Source organism: Phoca vitulina, unplaced genomic scaffold (genome assembly GCF_004348235.1).
Source record: "Phoca vitulina isolate PV1807 unplaced genomic scaffold, GSC_HSeal_1.0 scaffold1, whole genome shotgun sequence".
Lineage (NCBI taxonomy): Eukaryota > Metazoa > Chordata > Mammalia > Carnivora > Phocidae > Phoca > Phoca vitulina.
The window spans coordinates 110,468,509-110,489,588 of NW_022589704.1; positions in this window are offsets into that span (position 1 = coordinate 110,468,509).

The window sequence follows — 21,080 nt, forward strand, 5'->3', positions numbered from 1 at the left end:
TTCAACCAAAGTGGATCCTATCTATTTTGTTTAAAATGTATATGCATTTTTGAGATGGTTGGTGAATTATAAATGTTAAGATTATATATGTCTGATAGGCCAGGAAATATTGCCTCCTATTAGATAGGAAACCCCTTTAAAAATTTATATTCTAGAAGCAGAGGACTTCCAGGAAGCATCAGATCATCCAGTAGGTAGGGATCTTGGTGATAGCTCTAAGTGGTTCTCAAAGTGTGCTTCCTGGACCAGCAACATTTAGTATTACCTGAGATCATTACTTGTTAGAAATGCAAATTACCTGGCCCTGCTCCAGACCTGAGAATGTATTTTAACAACCTCTATGTGATTCAGATGCTGCTCAAATGTGAGAACCCAGTTCTTAACCCATTTTTACCCACACATCCCCAACTTTTGACTTAGAAAAACTCCATCATCATGATCATAGTTATCACCATCATGTGAACCAGGTGCCATATACCATTCTAAGTCCTCTCTATGAAGTATCCTGTTTAATTAAAAAGAAAAAAAAGAAACCCACAACCCAGATTTTACAGATCAGAGAATTGACTAGGGAAGTTAAGGAGTGTGCCCAAGGTACACAGGCATAAAATACAAGGTGCTCATTTAAAGCTTTCATTTACACCGCCACCCTGAGGGTGAAACGTAAAGAGGCTCATTTCAAGGGGTGTTCCTTACTGGTGGAGTGGTACCTAAGCTCAAGGTTACCAACGGTTGTGTACTTTAGCATCACCTGGGGGAGTTAGAGGGTTTCCCCTCAATTTTTTATTGTGTTCAATATACGTAACACAAAAATTGCTCTTTTAACCATTTACAGTTCAGTGGCATTAAGCACATTCACAATGTTGTGCAACCATCCATCATCACTATCCATTTCCAGAACTTTTTCATCATTCTCTACAGAAACTGCACTCATAAATAGTAACTCCCCATTCTCTCTCCTTCTAGTCTCTGGTAACCTCTATTTTACTTCCTATCTGTATTAATTTGCTTATTCTAGGTACCTCATATATGCAGAATCATACACTATGTGTTGTCCTTTTGTATCTTGTTTATTTTACTTAGCATAATGTTTTCAGGGTTCCTCCATGTTGTATTATGTAACAGAACTGCATTCTTTTTTAAGGCTGAATAATAGTCCATTGTATGTGTATGCTATATTTTGTTTATTGAAGGATATTTGGGTTGTTTCCACATTTTGGCTATTGGCCATTGTAAATAATGCTATTGTGAACATTGGTATATAAGTATCTGGTTGAAACCTTGTTTCCAGTTATCTTAGGTATACACCTAGCAGTGAAATTGCTGGCTCCATGGGGCGCCTGGGTGGCTCAGTCATTAAGCGTCTGCCTTCGGCTCAGGTCATGATCCCAGGGTCCTGGGATCGGGTTCCCTGCTTGGTGGGAAGCCTGCTTCTCCCTCCCCCACTCCCCCTGCTTGTGTTCCCTCTCTGGCTGTGTCTCTCTCTGTCAAATAAATAAATAAAATCTTAAAAAAAAAAAAAGATATTGCTGGCTTATATGGTAATTCTATGTTAAACTTTTTGAGGAACAGCCAAACTACTTTCCACAATGGCTGCATCATTTTACATTAAATGCACCACTGTTCAAATTTTTCCACATCCTCTAGTTAATTAATTAATTAAAGCCATGCTAATGAGTGTGAAGCAGTATCTCACTGCAGTTTTAATTTGGTAGCATTTACCAGCAAAGCCATCTTGTTCAGGGCTTTTTGTTGTTGTTGGGAGTTGTTTGTTTATGTTTTTATTACTGAACCAATCTCCTTACTAGTTACTGTTTTAGTATATCTTCTACTTCTTCATGATTCAATGTTGGTAGGTTTTGTGTTTCTATGAATTTGTACATTTCCTATAGGATAGCCAATGTTTTGGTGTACAACTGTTCATAGTACTCTCTTATAATCATTTTTGATTCTGTAATATTGGTAGCAATATCCCCACTTTCATTTCTGATTTTAGTAATTTGAGTGCTCTGTTTTTACCTTAGTCAGTATAGCGGTTTGTTAACCTTGTGTTTCTCTAATCACCAATTTTTAATTTTATTGATTTCTGTATTGTTTTTCTATTTCTATTTTATTTATCTCTAATCTCTATTATTTCTTTCCTTCTGTTTGTTTTGTGTTCTAGTTTGCTCTTCTTTTTCTAGTTCCCTAAAATGTAAAGTTAGGTCATTGATTTAAGATCTTTCTTTCTTTATTTTATTCAGTTTATTTTTGTGCTTTTATTAAAGTATAATTAAAATATACAGTGTTATATTGATTGGCTTCAGGTGTACAATATGGTGATTCAACAATTCTATGCATTACTTAGTGCCCATCTCGGTTAAGTGGACTCTAGATAAGGGCGATTAGGAGCTTTCCTCTTTTTCAAGTGTATGTCTTCACAGCTATAAATTTCCCTCTTAACACTGCTTGTGCTATATCCCACAAGTTTTTATTGTTTTCATTTGCATTTGTCGCTAGGTATTTTCTAACTACCCTTGTGATTTCTTCTTCGATTTATTGTTTGTTTAAAGTGTGTTGTTTTAGGGGCGCCTGGGTGGCTCAGATGGTTAAGCGTCTGCCTTCAGCTCAGGTTGTGACCCCAGGATCCTGGGATCAAGCCCAGGTCAGGTTCCCAGCTGAGCAGGGAGTCTGCTTCTCCCTTTGCCTCTGCCCCTGCTTGTGCTCTCTCTCTCTGTGTCTGTCTCTCTCTCTCTCTCAAATGAATAAATAAAATCTCTTTTTTAAAAAAGTGTGTTGTTTTAGAAGTAGAGAACAGAACAGTGGTTACCAAGGGAAGAGAGGTGGGGGAAATGGGGAGATGTTGGTCAAAGAGTACAAAATTACAGTTACACAGGATGAATAAGTCTAGGTAATGCACAGCATGATGACTATAGCTAATACTATAATGTATACTGGAAATTTGCAAAGAAGAATAGATTTCAGGTGCTCTCATGACAAAAAAAGAAGAAGAATGGTAACTATGTGAGGTGTTGGATGTGTTAATTAGCTTGAGTAATCATTTCACCATGTATATGTATATCCAAACCTATTGTACACTTCAAATATATATGATTTTTATTTTTTTATTTCATGACTCATTTTATATTAAACATTTTTATTTTTTTAATTTTTTATTCAAGTATAATTAGCATACAGTGTTATATTAGTTTCAGATGTGCAATATAATGATTCAACAATTTTATACCTTTCTCAGTGCTCATTAGGATAAATGTACTCTCAATCCCCTTGATTTATTTCACCCATTCCCCCACCTCTCTCCCCTCTGATAACCAGCAGTTTGTTTTCTGTATTTAAGAGTCTGGGGTTTTTTTGGTTTGTCTCTTTTTTTCTTTGTTCATTTGTTTGGTTTTACATTTTTTATTTTTAAAAAAGTTGTTTAATTTCTAGAAATTTGTGAATTTTCAGATTCCTTCTGTGACTGATATCTAGTTTCATTCTATCTGATTGGAAATTTTGTTTGGGGATATTTTTTAGGACAGTGATATTTATTATTTATAATATTTCAATCTATTCAAATTTACTTTTTTGTGACCTAGCATCTGGTTTATCCTGGAGAACATTTCATGTGCACTTGAGGAAAACATGTTTAGTATTGTTCACTGATTTTAAAAGTTGTTATTATTGTTTAAATTGGCAATATCAGTTGCTGGTGAGGATGCAGAGTAACAAACTATTCATCGCTGATGTGGGAATACAAAAGTTGCAAGCTTTTCTTATTTCTAAGATTTATTTATTTTAGAGAGAGAGAACACATGTGAGCAGGGGGAGGGTCAGAAAGAAAGAAATGCAAGCAGATTCCACACTGAGTGCAGAGCCGGACAGGGGATTTGATCCCATCACCTGGAGACAATGACCGGAGCAGAAATCAAAAGTTGGATGCTTGAGCCACTCAGGTGCCTCCAAAATTTCCAAGCTTTAGTGGAAGACAATTTGGCACATTTTTGCAAAGCTAAACAATGCTCACCATAAAATCCAGCAATCACACTATGAAGTATTCCCCGAAATGATTTAAAAACTTATGTCCACACAAAATCCTGTATATAAATATTTATAGTAGCATCATTAATAATTCCAAGAACTTGACGCACCACAATTCAACAGATGAGTGGATAATCAAGTTGTGATACATCTGTACATGTGGTTCCATCCATAAATGAATACTAGACAGCAACAAAAAGGACTGAGCTAACCAAAGCTATGCAAAGACATGGATATATGTTAAATGCATGTTGTTAAGTGAAAGAAGCTAGTCTCTGAAAAGGCTACTTAGTTTATGATTCTATTTATATGACATTCTGAAAAAGGCAAAACTATAGAAGCAGTAAACAGATAAGTAGTGCCATGGTTTGGGGAGAAGAGAGGGTTGACTAGGTGAAGCGCAAAAGATTTTTTAAAAATACGTTATTTATTTATTTGAGAAAGAGAGAGAGCATGAGCAAGGGGGAGGGGCAGAGGGAGAGGGACTAGCCAACTTCCCACTGAACATGGAGCCCAAGAGGTGGCTCCATCCCAGGACCCTGAGATCACAACCTAGGCCAAAGTCAGCTGCTTAACTGACTGAGCCACCCAGATGTCCCAAAGCACAGGGAATTTTTTTAGGACAGTGCAACTATTTTGTATGATACCAAATTGCTCATATATATATATAAATATATATATATACATATATATATATATAAATATATATACACATATATATTTATATATATAAATATATATATCTCAAAAACCTTAGAACTCTGCAGTTCTTGAACTAGAACTTGCAGAACAAGAGTGAAACTTAATGTATGCAATTTTTTAAAAATATCACGCAGGAAGTCAGGGAATCCCAGTATGGAATGTAGACTATGACCAAAAGAAGCTATTAAAAGTGTATGAAATAACCTCACTAAGGGTGGTGAGGAAAAAACGATTCTGACCTAAGTAACTTTGGAAGTGAGTGGAGATTGTGAGGTTAAATGCAAAAGACACTATGCATAAGCCGTATGCTCTTGTTGATAACATTTTTCACATAGGGGTATAGGTTAACAGGGTTATAGGTTAATTGTTCTGAAATTTATATGCATAACTACTGGAATTAAACTATCGTATAAATGGATGATGGATGGTGGGATCTCAGTTTGTTACTACCGGTGGGGGGAGGTTACAGCAAGGAGGAAAGCCAGAACGAACCATATGGTAATAGAGACATGAATGTGATCGCTCATTCAGCTTAGTGTAGAAACAAATGGATACATTTAGAAATATTTGCAGTTATGTATATAAGTGGGTCAGTATACATACATATATTTCCTTGCTTTGTCAACTGAGAAGGCCTAGAAGCAACTACATACCTGTAACAACCAGTACATTTTGTGACTAGATCTTGGTTTCTACCAGGAATCTTTGGAGAAATATCTGATTCTGAGACTGGGGCAGTGAGCCTAGGTCATCTTGAAGTGGCAGAAATTAAGGAAGTTTAAAAAAACAAAACAAAACAAACAAACAAAAACAATGATGGAAATATGTCAAAGGTACCCATGAGTCAATTGAAAAAGCTCGCAATGGTCAAAGCTGGAACAGTTTGAGCAAGAATATAAATAAAGTAGTACTGGATTGTAACTCAGAGTATGAAACAAAAATCCAAGAATCCATGCAAATATAAGGAAACGACTGAATAAAGAAAGAAATGTGTGACAATTGACAAATCTCCCTTATTCTTTGGAATTAGAATAATTCCAAATAATTTATATAGATACTCCTGCCCAAAGACATGGATATCAATCCCAACCCCTTAAGTATGGGTTCTAGATAGTGACTTTCTTTTAAAGAGTGGCAGTATGCAAAAGGGTGAATAAAAGGAACTTTACAGTGGAAAATCCTGCCAAAGAGTACCTCATCACTACATCAAAAATAAGGAAAAGAGAAATTTTCACAGAGTAGCCAAGAAGATATGAGAACAAAATGTTGCATCCTGAATGAGATTCTGAAACAGAAAAAGTACATTAAATTAAAAATAGGGAAACCTGAATAAAATAAGTACTTTAGCTGATAATAACATATCTGTATTAGTTCACAATTGTGACTAAAGTACCACTAATCTGTGGTGTTAAAGAGGGAAGCAGGGTATATGGAAATTTTTTGCCACTTTTCTATAAATCTAAAACTATCCTAAAGTAAAAGGTTTACTTAAATACATCTGTGTGCAGTTTGGTTACATCCACAAAACACTCTAGATTTAAAGATGGAACCACATAAAAACCATCACCAAACATGAGAAACCCGGAATACATAGAATCTCCCAGTATTTTGGCCTCTCTTCTTCTCCCTTTGCAGTTCTGCCAGCAGCACCACCACTGTCTGAGGCTCACCGCATGTTGTATGTCAAAACAGACAGGTGGATTGGTAATAATTTCTTCACCTCATCTCATCTCATGCCACTGAAATATACAACTTTCATCTGAAATACATCATCCCAGAGCATCTCAAGTAACTTTGATTATAGCTAAGGCAAGGAGTACTAATGACACAGGTGCACTGGAGTTAGATTCCCTGATGACATGCTGGCAACAACTGATCCCATAGCTTCTGAGGTTGATCTGGATCTGGTCAACTCCAAAGGGGTGGAGGTTCAGGAGAAGTTTCTACCCCTTAAAGAGAAGTGAAGGATAGATATTGTCCTGGTCTCACAGTTTAATCTTGCTACCTGCCCCAAAGATGGGAGTATAGACATAGCTCATGGGAAAGCAGCTGGGCACAGGATGCTCAGTGTTTCTCCTGAATTCAAATGAGCCTTTTCCAAATGTAGCAATTCTGAGCCCAAATGAAACCCCCAGGATAGACATAAGATGCCATAATGTTGTCTTGCCTAAAATACATTTTCCCTTCAATCATTTCTTGAACCTTAATAATGCAAAGGCACTAAGAAGGGATTTCTAAACATAAATGTTTCACCATCAGAATTTTAGGAGAAATACAACAGGTTCCAATTTCTTTGGTAGAATCTGCTAAACTAAGAAATAGTTTCAACTCTGCCTCAGCCGTTCCCAGCACAATCTGCTCCTTCCCTCCCTACTTGTTTATGCATACCTCTATTATAGCACACTCTCCATAAGACTGTGAATTTTAGTTTTGACTGTCCTGAAGACTGATTCATTCACCTTTGTACTCCCACACCAGGTTCTCAGCGACGGGCTACTGATTCTGGGAAGGCAGCATGGGGGAAGTCCTCTACTTCTCAGGAGCTTGAGCCTGATGCTGAGGACTGAGAGTTCATTAATCATGACCTATGGGTTGTCAGACAGCACTACAAGGTGCAAATAGCTTTGCATCAGATTGGCTTCTTTAGTGCATATGCTATTTTTGGCATCTCTGATACTGCAGCAGAGAAATCTACAGAGCATCTCATTCCAAGAGACATTGCTACAGGAAGAAGCCATATGAGGTTCCCAGGGACAGGAGACCCCATCAAGCTACAGTCTGGCCATATGAAAAGTTCCTTCTTTCCTCGAGCCTGACAGGATAGCAGAGTTACTGCTAAAGAAGGCCATATATCAGGAGGCTGACATTCACCATGTCAGCCTCTTGAGGAATAATTTCTACTCTGCAGCCAAAGAAATGATGTCATTAGCCTTTTCTTAAAGAGAAGACATTTTTAAGGATTTGCCCAAATTCACAGCTGTGCCATTTTTGAAACTCTGCCCTTTGATTGGCACACAATCCTCCACTCCATTTGGAAGCTTTTCCTTCCATGATTCTTTAGAAAGGAAGGAGCCCTCAAGGTGCTTTTGAACCAAACTTTCTGTGTTATTACTGTCCCCAAGGAGCAGCATTAAAACAGAAAGCTGCCTTCCAAAAGAGGGACATCACCGTCCTCCCAGTTTGAAAGTAAAAGTAGGGGATAAGAAGGGAAGGTTTACTGTCATGAGCAGTATTATCTAGCATAATGGCCTACACTTTTTTTTTTAGTCTTGTGTGCCTATACATAATCAACTTAGGTTTATTAAATCAGATATAACAGTTTATGCCAATGTGAAGTGAACACATTTTTTTGGTGTTTAAGAGGCAAAGACCTCTCTTTCTGGAGTCTCCTACCTCCTTTGACATTTTGTTGTACTCTTTAAGAAGTAATGGGAAATAATGTTATCATAACACCAGAGGACTAGTTTCAAAGTGGTGCCTGAAAATTTAGCTGTGCCATTTCCATTAACAGCTATGACAGGCATGTAACTAAACCCCCATGTACTGTGCTGCAAATTTCCTGCAGAGCCCGCCATGTGGAGATGGGAATTGGAGAGTGAGTCTGATGTTTATCATGTCTATTGAGCAGTGTATAGGCATGGACCCGAAGCATTTGGAAGAATCTTTGATAGCAGCATGTGGGGTTGCTGGCCAGTGAGATGGAGCTTCTTCCTCTCCCTTAGGGTTCCTCAACCAAGGCCATTCTCCGTCTCCCAAGAGAAAAAAAGAAGAGGAAAGACCAATACCCCAGGGTTCTCTGTCTGGGCTTCTTGGTGTCTCCATTGAAGGAAACCTCAGAGAACAACATTAAGGATGAGGGTCCCAAGGGTCACACCCATCACAGTCAATGTTGCTCTAAGCAGTCAAGCCTATCTGAGGAAGACAGTAGGCTAAAACACACTGCAGTCTTAACAACTTTCTCACATTCAATGCTGGCCACTGAACCAGGCATATACCCATCGCAGATATTTTCTGGATCCCCTCAAATTGTCTCCATTCAATAATGGGCCTTCATTCCTCCTTTGAGCCCTGTGCTAAATAAAGAAGTCTCTGCATTATAGTCAGTCTTTCTCCTTTCCTCCAGACCTTGCTACTAAATGCTTTCTCCTTCTTATAGATTTGCAAAAAGCAGAGAAAGCAATCACAACTAGTTACCACTTTTACATGAGGAGAATTACCAATCTTACTAAAAGATTGCATCAGTGCCAAAATGCCCTATGTGTCCCAGGCTCTGGGATACATAGAGACTTTGTACTACAGGTATTTATAGACAGTTTTTTCTAACATTCAGATGCTGTTTCCCTGGTTGTGGGGCTTCTCTGTAGACATTGTCACCATGCTGGGCTTCTCTAATCACAGATCCCAATAATTGATGGAGTTCTGTTATTTCACTTCTCTGCCTCAGAGCCTCAACTCTGATGGAGACAGAGTGCCCTTTTCAGAAACCCCTCCACTCTCTGTCTTTTCTCTCCAGCAACCTCTCCCAAGCTAGAATGTTTGCATCTTTTTGAGCAAGGAAACTGTCTCAGAAAGCATTTACCGAATGCTGTTGGGATAGACTTAATGTTCTCATTCTTAGAATTTTGGAAATAAAATATCCCAGCTCTTGCAAATCAAAACCTTGCATTTAAAACTTATCTCTATCTAGCCTGAGAGGCAGAGTCTACCATCTCCAGTGCTGAGGTTCCTTCCATTTAATGCTGTTCATCAGGTAGTATAGGCAGATCATGGGTTCATAAGCACTTGGACTGTTCACTCTGACCACTACTGAACAGTTGGAAACACAATAGGTTGACAGTAACTGAGCAGGTATTGAGCTCTTAGGCTCAAGATCACTCCTTTGTTTTATGACTCCCAGTCCCTGTCTTGTGATCTCATCCCTTTGCCCAGCCCAAGTCCTCCAGATGCCCCCTAAAATTTCCCCCAGGAGAAGACAGTTTGACCAGACCTGGTTCTTTCCTATTATTGTTAATTTCATGTGACAGCTTCCTAGACAAACCCATAGCTAGACTCACCAAGAAAGAAAGAGAGAGGACTCAAATAAATAAAATCAGAAATGAAAGAAGTGATGTTACAACACCACAAAAATACAAAGGATCATAAGACACTACTATGAACAATCATACACCAACAAATTGGACAACCTAGAGGAAATGGATAAATTCTTACAAACATACAACCTACCAAGACCGAAATATGAAGAAATTAAACATATGAATAGACCAACTACTAGCATGGAGACTGAGTCAGTAATCAAAAACCTCCCAAGAAACAAAAGTCCAAGACAAAATGGCTTCACCTGTGAGTTCTACCAAACATTCCAAGAATGTTTAATATTAATACCAATACTTCTCAAGTCTTTCCAAAAAACAGAAGAGGGGGAAACACTTCCAAACTCATTTTACTTGGTCCTCATTACTTCCATTTCCAAACCAGAAAAGGACACCACAAGAAAAGAATATTACAGTCTACTGTCCATGGTGAACAAAGATGCAAAAATTTCCACTAAGTTTTAGCAAATCAAATTCAACAATATATTAAAAGGATAGTACAGTATGATCAAGTGGGATTTATTCCAGGGTTGCAAGGATGGTTCAACATCCACAAATCAATGCGATATATCACATTAACAAAATGAAGGATAAAAATTATATGATCATCGAGGCACCTGGATGCCTCAGTCAGTTAAGCAATCAACTCTTGATTTCGGCTCAGGTCATGATCTCAGGGTCATGAGATCGAGCCCTACATGGGCTCTATGCTGAGCATGGAGACTGCTTAAGATGCTCCCTCCCCCTCTTCCTTTGTCCCTCCCCCCCACTCATGCTTTTTCTCTCTCTATATATATATATATAAAATCATCTCATTAGATGCAGAAAAAGCATTTGACAAAATTCAATATCCACTTATAACAAAAGCTTTGAACAAACGTGTGTATAGAGGGAACATACCACAACATGCCAGATCATCCTAAAATATATGTTACTGGAGGATGCTTCCACATGAAGAATTTGCTGTTGCCCCATCTCTACTCCTTCTCATGTGTGGTTAAAAGCATCCCTTCAGGCCTTCGGGGGTACATGGGGCCTCTGGGCCATCAGATCCGAGCCTGCCCTTCCTGGGTCCTGTCCTTGCAGGGGATTCTAGTGGCCTCAAGGACAAGGCTTTCATCACCAAGGGCGCTAATGGAGAAATGTGCTTCTTACCTTTCCTAGGTTATACCTCTGCGTGTCAGCAAAAGCCTTCTGGACTTCAACAGCCTAGTCCACACCAGTGACCATAGGTGAATATTGACAGCTATTGGGAGAAGTCCACATTCTTGGCCTGGTCTTTTGCTATACTTTAGTCAAAATATCCTTTCCAGTACATAGTAGCCTAGTTTTCACTGTGTGCTTTTGAGCAAACCATTCTTTCTGTCTTGTATGTCTTTCTTCCTCTTTTCCATATGGAAAAGTCTTTCAAAATCTTGGTGAGTAATTCATTTTTTGATACTCTGAGCCTTTTCTACAGCTCACATCTCTCAGACTATGGAGTATGGCCCCTCACAATACCCACCACCTAGGATGTGCACTCAGAACACGCCTCTAAACTCTACCACCTGCCCTACTCCTAAAGTGCACCATGCTCCACTTGCACTACCTGTATGTCACACATGATGCCTTGCATTGTAACGACCTATGATAGGCACCCCAACCACAAGCTTGCTATGTTCAGGGTTATTTGTTAAGTGAGCGAATTTTAGAAAGTAAGAACTTTCTGTCTTAAACTATACAGAGCATCTTCCTTGTTCCTCTGTGAAACCGTGCTGAAAACAGGCAAAAATCGCTGAGCTAGTTGTTCCAGGAAATGCTGACTCCTAGAACAAGAACTGGGAGCTGGCTCAAAAGCTTACCAGTCTTGTCATCCAAGCCCTTACCACCAATGCAAAGCTACCATGTCATTAACTCTGCCTGATCCCAAACAGTTCTTTTCTTGCCTTGCAAGGCCCAGCCTGAACCCTCCTCCAATCTTCTCCTTTCTGAGACTGCTGAGATTCACACAAGCTGGTGTTCTCCCTTTTTACAATAGGTTTAATAAACTTAGCTTTGCCTGAACAGTAGGTTTTATTGTGGTCTTTTGAGAGGATGAAATCAGTAAAAGGTTAAAAATCCTGTCTATTGTCAAATAGCCATCAAGAGGCAGAGCCTTGTCAAGCCCAGATCTGTCTGAGGCAGTGGCAGCAGCCTTTCTTTTAAATGGACTATTTATCAACATGAATGACTTTTCCTTGTCTGATTGCACATGTACTTTATCCACCAACCTGCGAGGCCCTTGAGGGTCATGGCAGCATCCTTGCAGCGAATTTGCACTGCACTATGATCTCCATCAGTGTTTTTGAGAGGCAGATAAATGCATATGAACCCCCTAAATAGCAGCTAAGTGGCTGGGAGATTTCTTCCTCTTGTACCACTATGTCATCAAAAATACCTTAACCTTTTAGTTGTTAACACAATAAAAATAAAATAAAAATAAAAATAAATCAAGTATTTTTTTTATTTTCTATACTATAGGGAAAGGAATTAACATTAGCTTCCAAGAGGTACAAGCTTCAAGAGTTCATTGATAGTTGAAACATGAAAATTAATAGAAAGGAAAAGTCTAAGAGAACTCAAGGCAAGATATGTAAATGTCCTGACACCAGTTAATGATTCTGCACCCAATTCAAATGTGTATGTTGGTGAGATGCTTCCCACATGACTCTGGTGTCCTACAATTCAACTCAATTTCGGCACTGTCTACCTGGAAATAGCACCAGATTCCACACGTTAAGAGCTCAGTCCCATAAGACTGCCCTTCTTCACACATACTGTCAACCTAAATAAAGAAGTAAGCCAAGACAAGCCCAAATTGCCAGAAATTAAATTTATTTGGGAATAGCAGAGGAATTGAAATTTGGGAAACACATGCTGTAGCAAGTTGTAGGTGAATCCACTGAGGGTTTGGGGCAGGCTGTACTTACAGGCAAGAAGCACAAAGAAGGGGAAATCCAGCCAGATTCCAAGCAGTAAATTCACTGGCTTGAGGACAGAGATTTTTGGTGGATGTTCGATGGTCAGAAGATAAGTCTCAGTCTTCTGTAAATCAGGCATTTATTGGTAATCAGTCTCTCACTAAGTTTTGTTCTTCTGAGGGCACATGCATGAGATCTTCCATTTCATATCCTCCAGTTCCATTCTAGATTGAAATCCTTTCAAAATACACATTTTTCAAATGCCAATCACGAGGCTGGGTTATCACCCATACTTCTGACCAGCTAGATATACACGTTCCTAGAACCTCTCCTCAGGTTTGGTTAAATTGCTAGAGTGGATTACAGAACTCAGAGAAACATTTTACTTAGGATAATGGTTTATTATAAAAGGATATAACTCAGGAACAGACAGATGGGAGACATGCAGAGGACATGGAATGGGAAGGTACGATTTTCCCCAATCTCCATGTGTCCACTAACCCAAAACTCCCCCAAACCCCTTCATTTGGGTTTTTATGGAGACTTTGTTACATAAACATGACTAATTAAATTATTGGCCATTGGTGATTCAATCTCCAGCCCCTTTTTTCTCCCCAATGTCAGGGGGTAGGAATGAAAATTTCAACCATCTATTCAAGGTTGGTTTCCCTGGCAACCAGCTCCCATCCCATAGGGGTTTTCCAAAAGTCACCTCATTAACATAAGCCCCGTTGTGGTGGAAAAGGACTTGTTATGAATAATGAGATACCCATTTCACCTTCATGTCTCTGAAGTTTTTCAGGAACTGAGGACAAGAGACCAAATATTAAAACAAAAGATGCTCCCATTGCTCTTGTCATTCAGGAAATTCTAAGGGTTTTGGGAGCTGTGAGGAATGAACTGTGGAGGAAGATATATATATATATATATTTCATTGCCTGAATGACCAAATATATATTTCTTATAAATCAAAATATCACAGTATGGTGGTAATTAAAAGTGTGGATTCACTTGAATCCTAGCCCCACCTTTTAATAATCATGTAACTTTAGGTGATATTCTTTAACCTTTCTGAGACTCTGTTTTTCCTCCTACAATATGGGGCTAATGGTAGGACATGTCTTACAGGATTGTTGTGGAAATGAAATTCAGTAATTGATGTAAAGTTCTCAGCACTGGGCATGAAACAGAGTAAATATGTGTGGTGATACATGTGATAAACACAAAATTTATGTGACAAATATTAGATGGGCAAAACTGCCAAGAAGTGTGTAGAAAAAGAAAAATAAATTTCCCTCTGAAACCACTTACAAGCATAAAGTTGAACAAAAATCAAAATGGCTACACTAATGCTTCAGTGAAACTGGATTTTAAAGTAACCTTTTTCCTCTCTTCCAGAAACTTCTCCTCCTCCTTTCTTGGCCTTTTGTTTCAGGAAACTGGGATCACTCTGAAAACATGACTAATGAGACTGGTAGCACATGTATAATTCCTGTTAAAACCAGCTAGATTCTGTTATTTCCCTATAAAACCCCCAGTCCCTTCCTCCAGGCAGGCTTGCAGTTTTTGAAGGCCTTAGCCTGTCACAGCCTCCTTTGCCTTGCAAAGCAATAAAGCTATGATCCTTTTTATCCCAAACTCTGTCTTCACATTATGTTTTGGCTCCAAAGCATGGAGATCAGTTTTTGACAATGCCTCCACCTTTCTAGTCTCTTGGCTGAGACCCCACCATCTTGTAATAAAAGATTAACAGGAGAAAAACAAACAGAAGTTTAACATGTATGTCTCCTGTATCCATGGGAGAGACCCAGGGAAACTGTGGAACTGTCTAAAATGGCCTAAGCTATCTCCTAAATACCACCTCTGCTAAAGGCAAAAGAAAGAAGTTGGGGAAGTATGGGGAAAGCCAGTTATGAAAAGTTACCAGGAAAACCACAGATATAGTTGTTCTACAGTTTTGAGACCTTGCCTTCTCCATTGATCAGAGTTTGTAGAGATTTAGTCATCCTTGTCTTCCTCTTAGCGTAGACAGTTAGTTAGGCTTTAACAGGATACCTGGAGTTCAGCAGTGAGGAAGTCATGACCAGGTATCAGGAAGGTCAGAGGCCTGCCCTGGCAACACTCCACAAGAAGCTGGATCAAACCAGACAGGTTCAAGATGGTGGGTGCCATGACAGGAAACCCTTGACCAATTCAGGAAGAAAAAGTGGGAAACCCTGCTTCCCTCCCCAAGTGAACTACTGTCAATGAAAGATGGAAACCCATCCCCCAGGGTTTGCAGTTCTCTCCTGAGCTCACTGCTCTCATACCTTGAGAGTGTATTTTTCACTTTAATAAACTTTTCTACTTCTGTTACTCATCCATTGTGCTGCATGTCTGTCCTTGAATTCCTTCTCATGACAAGACCGAGACTCTTCAGCAATTCCTTCAGGTCTGGCTGGGTCAAGGCCCCAGGGCCCAGGGTCTCTCCAGTTCACCTGGCAACATTCCTGGTACAGAAAGGGAAACACCCTTACAAGTGGAGATTTTCCTTATAAATGTAAGACTTCTCAGTTTTCAGAGCTCATCCTATGTCTACTGTTTAAAAAATAATGAGCTCAAGATAATCTTTATGCCAAAAAGGCATATTTTGGGGTGCCATATTTTGCTTCCCTTCAAGTGCCACCTAAGTGTGCCTTTGAGTGCTTGATGTCCCATGAGCATACATTTGTTAGCCGAAGGACAGATCTCCCGTCTATCGTCAGAGCTCCTTCAGCAGAGGGTAAAGCTGATTACATGGAAGGCGTTGAGCAGCTGGGTGCTCAGGGTGGACAGAGGAGATGGAGAGGAAGGGTATTTGAGGTCATTAGGGCAATCCCCAGAGGGGGTGAATAATATGAGGAAGAGGGTGGAATAGAACACTGGGCTGCAGAAATCTTCCCCATAACCACTTCATAACCACTTCAGTGAGCTCTGCCAGACTCATGGGCTGTCCAGTGAGAGTGGGTGGGGCTCTGCTCTGCTTTCTGGTTTAGGCAGGGAGAAATGGTGATAGCACTTTCCTGAACATAGGGGTTGGAGGCAAAAGGGAAGCCTGGAAATCAGGGGTCAAGGAAGTATGTACATAAATATACAAAGGCAGTAGGTTCTATGGGACATCTGTGTTAACCAAGGATATGCAGCCTCATCCTTTTCAAGCTGAGTCTGCCTGAGGTCATGCTTGCCTGAGTCAAGGGCCTTCTGAGAACTCAGTGTCTTTCATTTTTTCCATCCAAAGTCATTTTTCCTCCCATAGTCATAGGCAAACATTTAAGAGCTCCATTCTTTATTTATTATTCTCATAAGATAGAGAACAAAAATCCTTGCCTTGTGGACCTCATAAGCCTAATTCCATGTAGTAAAAACAATGTATGGAGCATCTACACAGCAAAAACAGACTTAGGTGGTAAGATACACAGCAAACCAGGCAGTTATGCTCAGGGACCTAAAAATGTAATATATGAAAAGCCTCTTAAAGTGCATGGAATAGAACCATTATTCTCTGAGGGACAGTGGTTTGTGGTATAAATAGGCTCCCTAACATTTGTAGGGTTTGAGGCAAGAATACAAATGGAGGCCCATTAACTGTATGTCTAAATCCTTAGAAATCCTAAGTCAAGTTAATGATTTGTTGCTAAGTAACATATGTTCTACCTTTCTCCCTTGAAGAGTATTCTTCATTGCAATCTGGAAGATGAGATCCAAATTTAGAATTATTGGACTCCTTGGAGTGCTGAGCCAGAACATAACAACAGGGAGAGAACCAGCCCCAGCTCCCTGCCAGTCTCAGGTCTCTGCTGGCCCCCTTTCTCCTCCCACACCAGCTCCACCTGCACTAGGTGGCCTGGCCTGTGCAGGTACAGGCACTTTAGTCTATATGTCCAGGCTTTATCCAAATTGTCGGCATAAACCACCTTTTTTACACCTCTCAGGCACTGGGGGGCACAGTTAGATGTCATAAGCCACTCTCAGGAGGATAGTCTCAGGGAGGAGTCTCACCCAATCTAGGAAGAGTGTCAGAAGTTGTTTGGGCACAGAAATCTTAAGTCTATATCTAGAAGGAAGGATGCACAAGTACCAAATGGTCGTATTAACTTGTAACCACTAAATGATAAGCTGAGGCATACCAAAAATTTTAAGAGTTTTTTGAGCAAAAATCAATTTGTATTAGGCCCCATCCAATCTATCAGATAGAAAGGAGCTCTAAGGAGCTATACAAAGTTAAAAAATTTATAGGCAGAAAGGAGCAGGAACAAGGAAGTTATACTGCCAAAAAAGTGGGCTGGTTCTTGTTGTTAGTTTCCTTTAAGGGAGGGCAGAGGTCTATCAGGTAGATTATCTAACTAGTGCTAATCAGGTAATTCCTGATTGACTGGCTTTAAGGTTCCATTTCTGGAGAGCTGAAACTGTTAACTAAGTGAAGTCACAGCGTGGTGACACAGGGCTTAATGCAAACAACTCCATTTGGGGCCTAATGTGTTGTTTTTAACAGACTACAGGCCCTTAGACCCATAGGGAGGGCACAACCGGAATAAAGCCAAAGTGGGACCCTCAAAGGAAGAGGGCAAGAGGGCAGGCTTTGTCCAGGTCTATAGCCAAAATTACAGATTTTAGATTCCATTACAGTTTGTACAGTATAAATGCCAGCTCAGTGAGAATGAGCTTTGAGACATTGAAAAGTTATTTCCTTTCTTTGAGATATAATCTCCTCATCTATGGAATGACATAGAGGGCACAGTGGCCCTCTGTCTAGGGGGCTTGGGGGAGCATTTGCTGGCAACAGGATGGCTAAGCTGGCCCTTAAAGGAGAAGACAGCGCTCAGTGGATCACCCAGTGAGGGTGGGGCTCCTTGCTGAGCAGGCAATGAAGTGGCAGACACATTCGGGAACCCTCTAGAGGCTCAGCAGGGGGGACTGTATGCACACTGGGCCTGCAGAGGAGGTGGAAAGCTGTTGAGTGAATGTGAAGGAAATGGCATCTGGACTCATCCTCCCCTGGCCACCCCAAAAACACCCCTGCTCAGGCCCAGATGAATGGCATAACGGACAGTAAGCCCTTTCAGAAAATGCACGTGATCTAGTTTACTACATAAGACAGGGAAATTATTATGACCTGGAGGCTGATAGTCCTGACCTCCCTCACTGTCACACCCACTTCCCAGGCCTGGAGCTGTCAATCTTTTCAGAACATCAGAATTCTCTCTCCCTTCCCAGCCCAGCCAAGATACTCTGCCTGGGTTTACTCTGATGTTCTTTCAGTGTCTCCCAATGCTAGTTATTCCCCACAATTGTAAAATGCCATCAGTTCTATTTTTCATTCCAAATGGTTCTGCTTGAATAATAATACTTTTTAAGTGCCCATAGGGGATGTTAAGACTATAAGAATTGATTTCATTAAAAGCTTCATTCAACTGAGCTTAAATGAAACTGAACTGACAACTAATCCAGCTAATTCTAGTTTATTCTAGTTTTGCAGAAACACCACTTTTACTTTTCTGATTCAGGCAGCAGTTTAGACAGACAGCAGGTTGAGCTGGCTTATTTGTCACTCATTTAAATTCTGATGCTTGACCAGGCAATATTCCAGGCAAACTGTCTTCCACATTTCCCTCAAAACCAACCAGTATGAATGAGGGCTTAATATTTGCAGAGACCTAGGTCCCCTGAAATGCCTTGGATATTTTCAGAGACTGTAGCTTGTAAGGAACTTGCCCAAATACATACAGTTTTTGATCATCAGAACACCCATGTGAGGATAGACAGAGGTATTAGTGCCCCCATTACACAAATGGGAAAATGGAACACAAAGAAATCAGGTGAGTTCCTCAAGGCAACATGACCAGTGAGGCAAAACTGAGGCCTGGGTCATATCCAATATGCCATGCAGTCACTCCTTCTTAACTCCAACCCTTTGTAGGTTGACCACCCAAGTTTTTTTGTGCACAGGACCACATATTTATATGTGCATAGCTCTCTATTTAAGTAGAAAGAGTTCATAATTTTAGCAATGAAGCGTTGAGGAATCAAATGCACACAGAGCTGTCATGTGTAGCTCCTCAGTCTCTTTCAAGATCTTTCCAGAATGCTCCTGACACAAGTAGTTGTCATTCAGCTGATAAACATCATATACCTGCTATGTGCCAGGCACTGTGTCAGGCCCTGTTTAAATGTTGAGCCAAATGGGCATGGTCCATGCACTTAGAAGCTTACAGAATTTGGTAGAAGAAAGGCACCAAACAATCCTCAAAATAAAAACACAATTATAGAAGATAAATAAATCCTTCCCCTTTCTGTCCAAATCACCTGAAAATTAAGAACATAAATGAGAAAATAGAGAAAAAGCCCTCAGCTGACTTTACTTGGATCAATAACACTGCTCAAAAAATAAGGGAATCATTAGCAAACCAAATTGTTTTAAGATTCCTGGAAGATACTAAGCAGAAAGGATCATACTGATAAAGAAATAAGAGGGGAAAAAATCTTACATAGCCTAAAATATGCCCAGGAGAAAACTAATGCAGAAGTAATGCCAAATACCATGGATATTCTGAGCTGAGTCAGTGAATGCAAAGGAGACCAGGTCATGGCCAACCTTGGATGGTGTGGTAAAGCTTCAGTGCTAACCCGTATCTGATTACTTCTCCTTCCTCAGCACGTGGGGAGACTAGTCACTCTAGCTGTGCTGCAAGATGGGGCTGTGCGACTTCTGTCCAGTAGAGTGGGAAGAAAAATAATTTCAGCATCCATGCATGACTTCTGGGCAGAGACAGAGCACAGTAGGAGTGAGTCCCTGTACTTTCTTCTACTGCTGTCACAGGGAAGGGGTGTGTCAACATGGCAGGGCCACATGATGGAGCAGACTATGTCTCTAAGTAACTTTGTGGAAGACAGTTTGCCTGGAATATTGCCTGGTCAAGCATCAGAATTTAAATGAGTGACAAATAAGCCATTGTTCTGTTAAGCCACAGAGATGGACAGGTTTAATTTGTTCCTCAGCATGTTTTGGCTATTCTATTTAATATAGGCATTTACTGAAACAGAAGCTGGAACCCTTCTCCATTGCACTCACTGAGCTTCAGGGACAGGTACTGTTTGAACTCAAACCCCCAGTACTGTTTTCTAAACAAAGTGATAAATCCCCCGTTGTAGAACCTGTGGCCTGTGAGAAAAGCCAGAGCAGAGCAGAGCCTGGGTAATGAATGTTAGATTCCCAGGTCAGATATAAAGAAGAAAATAAGTGGCCACTCCAATCAGGAGGGAAACACATTGCATCCTCCTTACCTGGGCAGTTGTGCTTTCTACTCCATACCCACACACCCTAAATCAAAGCTCACCAGGGGTCATCCTGCCCCTCATGAGGCCCACAGACTGGATCTCAGTCCAGTGAAAGGATTGTTGCAACAGATGCAAACTGAAGAGACCAGGTCCACCTGCTTGGCTGATCAATGTCTCCAGCATCCACCACCACAGTGTTGTGCTGGCATAGCTCCTTTGATTTCAGCACCTGTGTGCAACTCTTCCCATAACCCTGCCATAATACTGCCAAGGAGTGATCATTCCACCATTCACCTCATCCTTGCAGAGACCCCTCTGGATCTCAGGTGAAATACATACTCTTCAGCTTGTGGTTGTCCCAAACTTTCAGGCCTTATCTTGGCCACTCTCTCTACCAGGCCCACCTTGGGTCACTTTGTCACTTACTATCTCCCTAAATACATGTTCTCACTTTTCTTTGGAACTTCACTGTCCTCTCTGCCTTAATTCTTGCATATCCTCTTGTCTGTATAATGGTCTCTATTCCTTCTTATAGATCCATCTCAAGGTCTTTCCCAAGGCTCCACACCCTCTGTCTCTGACTGTGAGGTGTGGTCCACCTTCCATGTACTGTCTCACCCCATGGTGCTCATGTCTCCATCCCACTGCATTGCCATTAACTGTTTGCCTGTTTCTTTCTCCCTTGAGACTAAAGAGCTCCTTAATGTCAATCCCTTTGCTATTCTTGGTGTCCTGATTATTAAGCAGAGTGACCTGCACAGATCAGTGATTATTCAAAATTCAAAGACAGAGGAAGGGAAGGAAGAAGAGAGGGAGACAGGGAGGAAATCTAGGAGGAAAGGAGCAGGGCAACACATCTTACTAAAATGCCTGATACTGGGGCACCTGGGTGGCTCTGTCAGTTAAGCATCTGCTTTTGACTCATGTCATGATCCCAGGGTCCCAGGATCTATCAAGCCCTGTGTCAGGCTCCCTGCTTAGCATGGAGTCTGCTTCTCCCTCTCCCTCTGCCCCTCCCCCTGTTTGTGCTCTCTCT